The sequence below is a fragment of the Arachis ipaensis genome, chromosome B10 (genome assembly GCF_059453495.1).
Source record: "Arachis ipaensis isolate K30076 ecotype BB chromosome B10, ASM5945349v1, whole genome shotgun sequence".
NCBI lineage: Eukaryota > Viridiplantae > Streptophyta > Magnoliopsida > Fabales > Fabaceae > Arachis > Arachis ipaensis.
This window is the reverse complement of record NC_142435.1, coordinates 64,225,646-64,237,171: the sequence shown is the minus strand read 5'-3', so window position 1 is coordinate 64,237,171 and position 11,526 is coordinate 64,225,646. Positions and strand designations below refer to the sequence as shown.

The window sequence follows — 11,526 nt, the reverse complement described above, 5'->3', positions numbered from 1 at the left end:
TTGTTGGTTGTATGACAGGGAGAAGAAGCGGGGCTTCAACTTCCTTTGATTCTGAACCTGAGAGAACCTTCCTTAGACTAAGGAGGGAAGCAAGAGAAAAACGTGTAGTTGGTGCTGAAGAAGTGGAGGAACACTTTGAGGAATACTTTGAACCAAACATGGAAGAAAATATGGAAAACCATCACGAAGAAGAGACTCACAACCATGTTGGAAGAGGTCGAGCAAATCATGCTGAGGAGGATAGAAGAGTTTTAGGCTCTTACATCAATCCAAACCCAGGAAACTGTGGAAGTAGCATTCAAAAGCCAACCATCCATGCCAACAATTTTGAACTAAAACCACAGCTCATCACCCTTGTTCAGAACAACTGTTCGTTCGGAGGAAGTGTCCAAGAGGACCCCAATCAACATCTAACCACCTTCCTGAGAATATGTGACACAGTGAAGTCTAATGGTGTACATCCTGACGCCTATAGACTGCTCTTATTTCCATTTTCACTCAAGGATAAGGCAGCCAAGTGGCTGGAGTCTTTCCCAGGGGAGAGCTTGACAACTTGGGAAGATGTGGTGAACAAATTCTTAGCAAGATTTTACCCTCCTCAATGAATCAATAGGCTGAGAGCTGAGGTCCAAACTTTCAGGCAATAAGATGGTGAGACTCTATATGAAGCATGGGAGAGGTTTAAAGACCTAACAAAGAGGTGCCCACTAGATATGTTCAATGAATGGGTGCAGCTGCACATTTTCTATGAAGGGATCTCTTATGAGTCAAAGAAGGTAGTAGACCATTCATCTGGAGGATCTTTGAACAAGAAGAAGACCATTGAGGAGGCCATAGATGTCATTGAAACAGTAGCAGAGAACGACTACTTCTATGCTTCCGAAAGAGGGAATACAAGAGGAGTAATGGAGCTAAACAATGTAGATGCTCTGCTGGCCCAAAACAAGCTCATTACCCAGCAGCTGGCTGACCTCACCAAGAAGATGGAGAGAAACCAAGTAGCAACAATCTCCACTTCATCAACAACCCAAGAAGGAGTGAATGAAGAAGCAGAGGGTAGTCAGGAGCAAGCTAACTACATTGGGAATTCACCTAGGCAAAACCATGATCCATACTCCAAGACCTACAACCCTGGATGGAGGAATCACCCAAACTTTGGATGGGGAAATCAACAAGACCAAAGCCTTGATCAAAGATGCCCAAATCCAAACAATGCAGCCCACCAACACTTCACATCTAGACCATATCAACACCCCCATAACAACACCTCTCCACATTTATATCAAGGCTAGAATAACCCTCCTCAGCCTGACTTATCATCATTTGATGAAAGAATCTCAAGGATTGAGAATCTACTTGAAGGCATAAGGAAGGAAATTCAAGACAACAAGGTGTTCAAGGAGGAACTGCGAGCCAGTTTCAAGAACCAGGGAGACACAATCAAGAGGTTAGAATCTTAAGCGGGGTATCTCTCTGAACAAATTCCCAAACCCACAGATGGATTCCCAAGTGACACAGAGAAGAATCTGAGAGGTGAAACAAAGAAAGTAAGATGAAAAGATTGCAAGATGGTCACTATAAGTGATAAGGAGACTGAGGACAAGCCAAGCAAGCTGTCAGAACAACCTGAAGATACCTCAGTAGCGGAGGGGGAAAAAGATTACCAAGAACCAGAAATCTCAAAACAGGAGTTGCTGAGACTCCATGCACTTTTTCCCCAACTGCTTAATGGTGCTGTGGAGAAGAGAATATACTCAAGATTTCTTGACTTGTTTGTATCTTTGCATGTGAACATACCGTTCATCAAGACTATCCAACAAATGCCTGCATACATCAAGTATATGAAGGAACTGCTTCCTAGGAAAAGCTCACTCAAGGGAGGCCAAACTATAGTGATGAACAAGGAGTGCAGTGCCCTCATTCAACCACAGTTGCCTACGAAAAGAAAAGATCCAGGGAGTTTTCATGTCCCCTGTGCCATAGGGGAAACAATGTTTGATAGAGCACTCTGCGATTTGGGAGCAAGCATCAACTTAATGCCCTTATCCCTGCTAAAGAGGCTGCAGATCAATGAGATATTGCCCACAGATGTAGTCATCAAGCTGGCTGACAAAACTCAAAAACAAGCAATAGGGGTGGTGAAAAACGTGTTGTTAAAGGTTGGGAAATACTTTCTTCCCACAGACTTTGTCATCTTGGACATGGAAGAGACTCACACTCACCCAATCATATTAGGAAGACCATTCCTAGCCACAGCCAGAGCACTCATAGATGTGGAGTGAGGGGAGCTTATATTGAGGATCCATGATGAACAACTCAGCTTTAATGTCTTCAAACTATCACAAGAAGCAGACCAAGAAAACAAAGAACCAAGCAATGATCATAATGAGATGCTGACAGAGGAAACAAGCACTGAAGCACAACCAACACATCTGAAAACCCCACTGAATGATGAACAAGGCAAACAACAATTGTCACAGCTCAAGGAGAAGCTGGAGGAACCTAAACCACCGGAGGCATGTGAAGACAACAACAAAATTCCCTTAGAAGAAGAAGTAGCCAAGAGCAAGGCAGCATCAAAAGGGACAAAGAAGAAGGTACCAAGGGGGTGGAGGAACAAGAAGATCCCTACGGAAGACTTCCCTCCAGGAGATAAAGTGATCTCAGCTTACTTCCCAGATATCCCCCCTAATCTCCCCACTGTACCATCCCAGTTACCTAAGGTCTTTACTATCAACAGAGTTCTCTCCTTGGAACATGTAGAGATCATTGATACAACCAATGGATATAAGTCCAAGGCAAGAGGGGAGGACTTGAAGCATTATCAACCTCCCTGATGAAGGAGAAACGTCAAGCTAGTGACGCTAAAGAAGCGCTTCATGGGAGGCAACCCATGTTTTATTAGCTTTTACTAGTGAATAAATCAATATTCTTGAATTCCAACCCAAACTTGGTGAAGTCCTTATATTGCAGTATATAGTGAAGAACAAGTTTGGTGTTCAAAGCATGCCAAGAAAGCATGAATGTAACTGAGAGCATGCTAGTCTTGGAGCTTTGAACAGAACTTTTCATCACAGTGCTCCAAACTAAGTTTGGTGTCACCCCATGGTGCCACCAATGTGCATATAAGGATACACAGTTAGTTAGTTAGTTGGAGTTCATGAATAAACAAAATCTTTTCTTCTCTTTATTATTCTAGCCGTAAAAATTTAAATTGATTTTTTTATGATATTTCTTACTTTTCTTATTTGATCTTTATAGGGAAGGGAAAGGAGCATTGAAGGAGATTGATTGGACAATTTAATGAGGAAGGTTCGGCCACTTCATGAAGAGGGTACTACACACGTGCCTCAAGGGGGAATGCATTGAGAATGGTTGCCATGCAACATTGGAGGAAGAACAAACTTGGAAACTGAACCAACTCCATCATAAAGTTGGTAATCCTCGTGCTTACTCCATACAAAACCCCATCCGTTCATCATACACCAACCCCATCAATCCACACCTTTCATCTCTTCATCACTTCTCTATATAAGTGGATCCAATCCGCACCATCTCCACATTCGAAATTCATATCCCTTGTACTTCACTTTCCAGCAACTAGTTCGTCAACTTCCCACTCTCTAAATCCCACATTTCTTTCCTTCACTACACCCTTTTCGCATTAACTTCATTCATGGCATCATCAAGCTCCAAGAGGCATAAGAGGAAGGAACCAATGGAGAACATTCCTTTCGATGAGAAGAGATTCAAGAATGCCTTCCATGAACGAGAATTTGAGCAGATAAAGCTCAAAAAGATACTGTCCGAGTTAACCTTCCAAATCAATGAAGACGACTGCCCACAGATTCGGGAGAAGATTGAAGAAAGAGGGTAGCAAATGCTCACCAATCCAGAGGGGAAGATCAATGCAAATCTCATCAAAGAATTCTACACAAATGTGGTCAGAGAAGACAAAACCAGGGCCCCAACCTTCAAAAGCTATGTAAGAGGAAAGGAGGTGGACTTCAGCCCAAATGCTATGATAAGAACTCTTCACCTGAAATCACCACATTTTGATGAGCCCAGCTATCATGCAAGGATAAGTAAAAGCCAAGACAATGATGAGCTCACTGAGATCGTGACTGACATCTGTGTTATAGCAGCTGACTGGGAGAGGTATGGAGATGGGAGACCCCGGTTCATCAAGAGGGGAGACCTTAGCCCAGAAGCCAAGGGGTGGTTTGAACTCGTGAGGAGGTCTATTCTCCCAGCTGGAAATAATTCAGAGGTAAATATTAATCGAGCAACTATGGTACATTGCCTAGTACAAGGTGGAGAAATCAATGTGCATGAACTTATAGCTGAGGGAATTCAAGATTCAGCTGAGAAACTTGAATCAGGTGCCAGGCTTTGGTACCCCAGCACCATTCTCCGATTATGCACAAGGGCCAAGGTGGTCTTTGAGGTAGCAATCCAGACTGGGTGAACCCTGGGAGGCTAATGACAACCCAGCGTATGGCCTATACTACACCTGCTCAGCAACAAAGAAGGCCACAAATAGGGAAACTAAAAGCAAAAGAAGGAGCTCACCAAGAGGAGTCTCATCAGGAAGAATATCAACAAGGAGAGCATTCTTACCCAGCCGACTTGAATATGAATTACCTTCTAAGAGCTATTGAAGATTTGGGGATGAGACATATGGAAGGACAAGAGCAAATACTAAACCGGATGAGCCAACAAGAAGAGTGGCAGAAACAACAAATGGAGCAGCAACAGGAACAATACTCCCAGCTCACTCAAACCATCCATCAAGTTACTGAGAGGCAAGAACGCCAAGATAAGTATTTGCAGGAACTCAATCAGCGACAAATAGCCCAGATGAAGGCATTCAATGAGTTCACTGTACTTAATGAAGGACAGCAACTACATAGGAAGGAGTTCAACGTCAACACTCAAGCCAAGTTGAACTACATGTCCAGTAATATGCATAATCTACACTATGCCATCCCTAAATATGATGAGGTCCAAAACGATTTTGTAGAACAAGAAGAGAGGAAGGTGAAACAGCAGAAGGAAACACTCAAGAAGAAGATGGAAGATGGTGGTTTCTGGAAGAAGCTGCTTGGAAAAGGCAAGGGAAGTGGGAGCACAAGCAATCAAGAAAAACACCAGGAGGACAAGCAAGAAGGGGAGCATGGACATCCACAAGAGTAAAAGGTGGTGGAGTTCCTTCTTTGGTCCATTTTTTCTCTATGTTTTAAATAAGGAAGATCTTGTATGAAATAGAACTTGCTTCCATGTTAGTTTAAATTCTGTCTTTTAAAGTTTTTGTGTTGAAGAGGTTTATGATTGCTAGTCCTTATATCATTGCATCATTACTTTGCTTACTTGTATGCTTTTTCCTTTAAATCAAATGAAAAAGAGAATGAGTGTTTTTAAAGACCAGAGATGAGTTCATACTATGGAATAAGTTCATGAGTTTATGGTATAGTCATAAGTTAGCTAAGTTGGTTCAACCATAAGGTGGAAGGACAACTATCTATCATAAATACTATGCTTGAGACACACCCCATGAGACTAGCTAAATAAGAAGATCCTAATAAGAAAAAGGGAAAGAACAATCAAAGTTGAGGAATAAAAGAAAAAGAGTAAGCAATAAGGCTAGGCACCAATGGTTTTAATCTTGAGACATGTGTCTGTGGTGCTCCTGTGTGAGGGATCTACTTGGATGAATAAGCTCTTAGGGGTGCCTTATCACTTGGTAACTTGGGTTAACTAACTCGAGATTATCAGCTGAAAGTCCACTATCAAGAGTAACCCTCACTACAGAGCATTTAGTAACCCAAAGAGGTGCTGGACACCAAGGTCTCAAGAAAAGAAAATAAATAAACTATATGCCCGTGGTGTGTATGTATGGGGGAGAGACTTGAGCAAGTAAGTCCTTAGGGGTGCTTCAACACCTAGCACCTTGAACCAACTGGTTCGGGAGTGTTGGCTGAAAGCTTATTTTAAAGAGTTGCCCCCTTACAGAACACTTAGCCTAAGAACACAAATAAGCCCTAAAATAACAACAAAAGGATCAATAAATAAAAGTTTCATGGGATGCAATCACAGTGAGTATTCTAGGACATGATAAAGGTCTGAAAGCCAGAAATGAACCTAAGTTGCTATGCATGAAACCACCATAAAACCAGGGACATGACTTCCACAAGAATGACTCATTTCTCTTGGCATTCCTTTCATCATTCTCTTGTTCCAGTACTTGCTTAGGGACAAGCAAGCTTTAAGTTTGGTGTTGTGATGCCAGGGCATTTTGGCTAGTTTCACTGACCTTTTTTTTACTATTTTTAGGGTAGTTTCATGCATTTCCTTAGAAAATAAGCTAGTTTTGGGTAGCTATTCACTTACATCTTGATTCAAGCATACATTGTGCACTTTACATAATTTCATGAGGATTTTGCATTAATTTAAGGACAAATTGGATGTTGCATTTCCCATGACTTGGACTAGAACTTTTGATGCACTTTATTGCTTGATTTTAGGACAAAGGAAGCAAAGAAGAACCACATTAGTGGCTACGTTAGTTACACTAACGTTAACACTAACGTGGAATGGGAGTAACTTACAAAGTTAATGAGAAAAGTGATTACCAATAACGCTCTCGAAGCCATCATTGCCCACGTTAAGAGTCAAGTTAACTAAGTTAACGTGAACTCTAACGTGGAAGAAAAGAAATGGAGCCAACGTTAGTGACACTTAACATTATCACTAACGTTGGACCAAGCTCATAAGTGGCCACGTTAGTCACCACATTAACTTAGTTAACGTGGCCGCTAACGTTAAGAAGAAAGGGGGGAAGCCAACGTTAGTGACATTCAACATTATCACTAACGTTGGCCAAGTCACACTAGGCCACGTTAACTCACACGTTAACCTAGTTAACGTGGAAGTTAACGTGAAGAAGGGAGGTGACGCCAACGTTAGTAACACCCAACATTGTCACTAACGTTGGAAGGAGCCCACACATGCCACCATGAGCCACGTTAACTCCCACGTTAACTTAGTTAACGTGGAAGCTAATGTGGATAAGGGAATGTTAAGCCAACGTTAGTGACACTCAACTTTGTCACTAACGTTGGAGATGGCTAGCATGGCCACGTTAGAAGCCACGTTAACCTAGTTAACGTGGACTCTAACGTGGGAGCTAAGGGGCATATTGGAACGTTAGTGACAATGTTAAGTGTCACTAACGTTCTCGAAGGATGGCAAGCCTACGTTAAAAGAGCCACGTTAACTAAGTTAACGTGGACTCTAACGTAGGGAAGGGAGAGGCTTCTCAACGTTATTGGGAAAGTTGAGTCCCAATAACGTGCGCGAAGGACAAAGAGGCAACGTTAGTGGCAACGTTTGTGCCACTAACGTTGAGGTTAATGTGGCTCTTACTTGGGAAGGGAACGTTAGTGAAAAAGTTGAATGTCACTAACGTTCTCGAACCCATATTTTCACTAAACGTTAACACCACTAACGTCCTGAGCTAAAGTCTCTGTCCACTTCACACTTTCTCTCTGCAAGTAAAGCTAAGCCCAATGAAGAAGAAAACTGCTTCAAACTCAAGATCCAAAGGCCCATACCCAAGACTTGAAGAATCAACTAGAAGAACAGAAGAGTAGTATATATAAGAGTAGCTTTGAATTATTTTGGGAGTTGGAAAATATAGGGAGCCTCTTGGCATAGAATTACTCTTTGTATTTACTTTCTCTGCACTTCTAGTATCATCATGTATTCTCCATCTTTGTTTTCATTTTCCAGAGCTATGAACAACTAAACCCCTTTCATTTGGTTAGGGAGCTCTGTTGTAATTTGATGGATCAATACTAGTTTTCATTATTCTTCTTCTATCTTTTCTCTTGATTTTACTTGAAAGCTTTCGATCTTCATCCAATTGGGTAGTTATCTTGGAAAAGAAGCTATTCATACTTGGATCTTTTCTGAACCTTGACAGAGGAATAAAGAGATCAAGCTAGAAATGCTTTCTCATGCTGGACCAAATTGGGTTTGGATAGATATGTGACTATAATCCTCTCAACACTTGATTTGGGAAATGCATGTGGTATAATCAGTGACCATACTTCATCTCTTCTCATGAGCAATTGACCAAAGAATTGGCTATTGATTAAGATTTGAGAGATTGAATTACAAGAAATTGTAATTCAATCACTTAAGATTGCCAAGGAGATCAATGAGTGCATTGATTGAGGAAGAGATGAAAATGAAATTGATCCGGAGAATGCAACATCTCCTAAGCCCAATGAACTCCCCATTTCTGATCTTACCCATTCTCTTTATTTTCTGTTACTTACTTTTATGAGCAATTCCCCCATTCCCATTTACAATTCTGCAATTTACTTCAGTAATTTACTTTCAGTTCTTTAATTCTAGCATTTACTTTTTCTGTCATTTACCTTCCCGCCATTTTATTTTCTGCAATTCTAAAATCAAATCCTAGATTCGCTCAACTAGAACATTACTCTAATTAAAGTTGCTTGATCAATCAATCCTTGTGGGATTCGACCTCACTCTATTGTGAGTTTCTACTTGACGACAAATTCGGTACACTTGCCGAAGGAAATTTGTTAAGAGACAAGTTTTCCGTGCATCAGAGAGAGAGGTTCTCTCCTCTCTCTTAGGTTGTAGGATTATGATTTTTCTTAGTTTTAGGATTGCTTCTCAATTCCAGGTTCAATGTTCCTTTAATTTATGTTTCTCTTCTACTTTTATTTATTCTATTACTTTGATTGTTTATTTTCCCAATTTGGTTTATGAACTCTCCATGTTAGATTTGATTTCTTTATTTAATGCAATTTGAGGTATTTCAGATTTATGATTGCTTTCTTCTAATTATGATATAAATAATTTAGATTTTTCTCCCTTTTGGCTTTGGTTGAGTAAGTGGTGACACTTGAGTTGTCAAACTTAGCTGTTGATTGAAAATTGAAAATTGCTGATTGATTTGGATCCCTCTAAAGCTAGTCTTTCCATAGGAGTTGACTAGGACTTGAAGAATCAAATTAGTTAGTCCACTTGACTTTCCTTTATTTAGTAAGGGTTAACTAAGTGGGAGCAATAACAACTCTCATCACACCTGATAAGGATAACTAGGATGGAATTTCCAGTTCTCATACCTTGCCAAGAGTTTTTCATAATTATTAATTTACTTTAATAATTGCCAATTTATTCTCCTGTTTCCTTATTTCAAAAAGCCAAAAATATACCCTTTTCCATAACCAATAATAAATCATACTTCCCTGCAATTCCTTGAGAGACGAACCGAGATTTCAATACTTTGGTTATCAATTTTATTGGGTTTGCTTAAGTGACAAACAAGTTTTTGTATGAAAGGATTATTGCTTGGTTTAGAAACTATACTTGCAACGAGAATTTATCGTGAATTCTAAACCATCAATCTTCCGTTCATCAAAATGGCGCCATTGCCGGGGAATTGCAAACGTGTGCCTTATTATTGGTTATTGCAAATATTTTATTTTACTTGTTTATTTGTTTTTATTTTTTGTTTTTGTTTTTTTTAATTTTTATTAGCTACTATGAGTTCTCACCCCCGTCGCTTTGAGTTTGGTTCTAATGTTATTGAAAGGAATGGAAGCTATAATAAGAACATGCATCAAGGTCGAAACAACCACAGATGGAAGGAGCCACAAGGATCTGATCAACCCTTTTGGCAACAACACCTTCCAAGATACCATGGACAACGACCATTCTACAAAGCATGCCAAGACAATAGTCATGGTGGACCCCTTCGTGACAAACCACCTCCACCAATTTACTATGGTCAAGAGCCATTCCAGGGAGTGTGCCAAGATGATGAATATGGTGGACCCCGTGTAGTTACCAACAAGCCCCACTATATGCTTATGAACCACCTCCCCAACATAGCTTTGAACCACCTTACTCACAAGCCCCTTTACACCATTCACCTCCATATGACTCCAACCCTTATCCACCCCAATTCCAACCCAATTACCCCCAAGGACCACCACTTCCATATGCACCATGTCCAAATCCATCTACCCAAGAATCACAGGCTCGCCTCAAGGAAACAGTAGATCAATTTCATGCAACCCTTCATCAACTAGAGAAAGCGATAAATCAATTACCTTCCCAATGTTTGAACACTCAAGGAACCCCCATGGCTTCACGTGGAGAATCTACTGAAGAACGCAGCATGAAAGAGAAGCTAGAAACTTCGGTGGACAGTGAGCAGCATGACTCTGTATTGGAACAATTGGAGGAAGCTGTAATCGTTGAAGAGGAAGAAGTGGTCGAAGACTTAGGAGATGTGGAACGTCCATGGAAAAGCCCAGTCATAGAGCCCCCTTCTAAGGAGTTTGAATTTGATGTTGAGGAGGGTGTACAACCTCCAAGGCATATCATGGTTGAAGACTTTGAAGGGAATGATCAAGAGATGGATTCAATTATTGATGAATTCTTATCTACATTTGAATCCTCTCCCAATGGACTTGACATGGAGATTAAAGAAGAAGAAGCACAACCTCCCATGCCCTTGGTGAAAAATGAAGAAGAGATTGAATTGGAAGAAAGCTACCAAGAGGAAGAGGTTGATATTGAAGAAGCTTGCAAAGAGGTGGAAGTTGTCAAAGAAGAGCCCAAGGGAATGGAGCTGGAGATCACCTTGCCAAGGTTGTTGGAGACCTCTCCCCCAAAGCCACCACCATCCATCCCTTCATTCAAGTGGGTAAATATCTCATCTCTAAGCTTAATTAGCCCACTTGAATATGCTTTTCTTGAGACGGATGTGCAACTTAGAGCTCTTTGTGGCTATAAGAGTAAGAGGGAGATGGTTAGTAGTTGGCAACACAATCCTAGGTTCATTGTGGTAGAAAGCTCACGGCTGAAGTATCATGGTTGGAAGAATACTAAATTGTATAGGTCTCGGAAGATGTTTGGGTATCTCAATGAGAATTCAAATTACTTATCACTCGGTTGGAACGAAGATGGTCAACAAGAAGACCGTACATAAGCAAGGTTTGGGATCCTGGAATTCATTCTGATAATTAACACCCCTAGGACCTGAACACCTGCTTTAGCTTGCTCGAAGGCTTTACGTGTCTAGTTTGGGAGCCCGGAGGCTATTGGAATTACAAACACTGGTGGGGATTCCTGGATGAGTTCAAGCACAAGCCTCCATGACAAGGAGCTCCCCAAATGTCCAACTTAAGGACTTTAACTAAAAGTGCTAGGTGGAAGACAACCCACCATGGTATAATCGTTCTTTTTCAGTCTTAGTTTTATTTTATTTCGTTTTATTCTTAATTTTATTTTATTCTATTTTTCTTAGTGTTTATTTATAATATCTGCATCAGCATCTGCATTTTGCATTCTGCATACTGCATATAAAAAAAAAGAGAAAAGTACATCCCACATGTGCGCGTGAACCACGCGCACGCGTCACATGCGACGCTAAACCTTACAGAAAGTCATGCGGGAGCTGTGCAGGAAGGGTGCCTT

At 40.9% G+C, this 11,526-nt stretch overlaps 1 non-coding gene across 1 annotated transcript; it reads right to left on the bottom strand.

Moving 5' to 3' along the window:
• Positions 1-611: 611 nt before the first annotated feature.
• Positions 612-718, bottom strand: LOC148580303 (small nucleolar RNA R71). The gene has a single exon (XR_015894502.1). It is a non-coding gene; the product is annotated as a small nucleolar RNA R71 (small nucleolar RNA).
• Between the last annotated feature and the right edge of the window lie 10,808 nt (positions 719-11,526).